Here is a 2,108-nt window from a genome sequence, read left to right on the forward strand (position 1 = left end):
GGGATGTCTGATCTGAATACTCAGATATAAGGATTGTCTGGCCTGGCCTGGTGCTGCTGTGAGGATGAAGCAAGTCAGACCTTTCGCCTCTGAGGCCAAGATCTTCAGCCCTTTCAGGGGTTTCCTGACTGGATGGGGAAAGCTATGCCCGGCACGGGCCTCACAGGCCTTGATCAATGGATGCCCCGAATTGTCAGAGTAAAACACCACCACTGCCTGAGGCTGGGATGGACCAGTCTCTCTGCGACTGGGACAAGAGGGCCACCCTGAACCTTCCGCAGTACCCACGACCCAAGCCTTAGGGCAAAGAAGAATTTCAGGAATATGTCTCTTGATGCTGGAAAAAAAGAGTCTTTCCACAAATAACATCTTCTACCTCTAGGGATCTGCTCTTGGATTTAAGACTTTGAGTGCGTCCTTGGTGAACTTCAGAAGGAAAGAAAGTGCTCTGTGGTCTCCTAGCTATTTTTCCCTTCATGTCAGTGAATTAGAGCCCTCAGCCCCAGAGCAGCTCAGAAGGGCAGGTGTTTGGAGCCAGGCCCGAGAGCACCTGCAAAGGGTGTTTACCAGGAGGGTTTGAGGGCCCTGTATACAGGAGTCTTCAGTGGGGTGAGTCCCAAGTCCAAGGCACTCCAGAAAGCCTGACCCTCCCCCCTGGCCTGGGGCGCTCTGGGCTTTCCCATCCCCTGCCCAACTCTCCATTATACTTGGAAATGTGCTCCACAAACTGCGTTTTCTGCCTCCCTGTCTTCTTCCTTATTTCTCCTACTCCCCTTGACTAATTTTCTATGTAAGAACATTTATTAAAGTGCCTTGTAAAAATGACTTGTACAGCCTAGGAGTTACTGGGTGGACAGCCCAGGGTCCTCCAAGAGCAGCAGCTGAGTCATCTGATAAGGGCTCCAAGCGTTATTCTGGGTGCCTGGGTCACTGCCCAGGGCAGGAGGCATCTGTGAAGGATGCAGGTGTCTTTGAATGGGCCTGGGGGCATATTTAGGCCACACCATAGCAACCGCGCCCCACGCAGCTCTGCTGTGTCTTTTGTTCATCTTCCCAGCCTTGCTCCTTTCCACTCTGAAGTAAGCCAGTTGCTATGGAAACAATGGCATCCTATGGGCTGGTTAAGGTTACCCACGGGGGGATCGATCTCCATGGGTGACTGAAGGCACAGCCCAGCATGTGAGCAGGAGAGACAATGACTGCAGGTGGGACTCTTCCACTGTCCTTTGCTCTGAGCGGCCCAGAAACGGCTCTCTGCCTGGCCATGAGCTCAGACACGGGCAACGCGCACTGCCCTGGCTCCTGGGCAGCTGCAGAATGGAGACCCCCACCTGTGTGGTGCTGCAGCGGGAAAGAAGCTGCCATCAATCCCAGCGCCGCTCCGTCCTCGCTGCCAGGGCATCCAGCAGGCATGCCTGGCTGCCCCGGTTTACCTGGGGATCACATGCACGCATATTCCTGTCCATCACCCTTTTCTCCTGGGCCTGCAGGGGCCTCTGATCACCTGGCCTGGGAGGCCCCCTCAGACTCACCTCCAAGGCTTCAGGTTCTGCCCCCTCCATGGGTACTACCCTGCAGAGACTCCCCTCCGGTCCTCCACCCTCAGCTTCCTTGAGGCCCCAGCCTGGGTGGCTGCCCCTGAAATCCCAGCTCTGAGGCCCAGGGCCAGTCAGGCCATCCCAGGGAAGCCTTCTTCAGGGGGCTTCTAAGGGGTGATCTGTGGCAGCTTTGTTTCCCGTCACTCTAAGGGACACAGAACTATGGCTTTCCAGGACACACTGGCTGGGTCTCTGGGGACCTGGCAAATTGGCATTTTATCTCCAAAATGCTCCCGGAAGGCAGTAGTCCATGCACTTCTCTCACCATCCTCTGCAAGGAGTGTTTGGAGCCGTCCTTCCCCTCCAGGTCCCAGACTGCCTTCTGATTCCAGCACCTGGGTTCTCTAGCCCCTGCCTGCAGCCCCCTGCCCGGTGTGGGTATAAGGTCCTCTCAGGGATGCTATACCAGACCAGACTCTGCCAGCTGCTCCAATGTCCCCAGGCTTCTTGCGTGTTCAGACACAGAGTTTGGGCCTTTTCCCTGGGCCCTCCACTCCTACCACCCTCCCG

Source organism: Theropithecus gelada, chromosome 9 (genome assembly GCF_003255815.1).
Source record: "Theropithecus gelada isolate Dixy chromosome 9, Tgel_1.0, whole genome shotgun sequence".
In the NCBI taxonomy this organism is placed as follows: domain Eukaryota; kingdom Metazoa; phylum Chordata; class Mammalia; order Primates; family Cercopithecidae; genus Theropithecus; species Theropithecus gelada.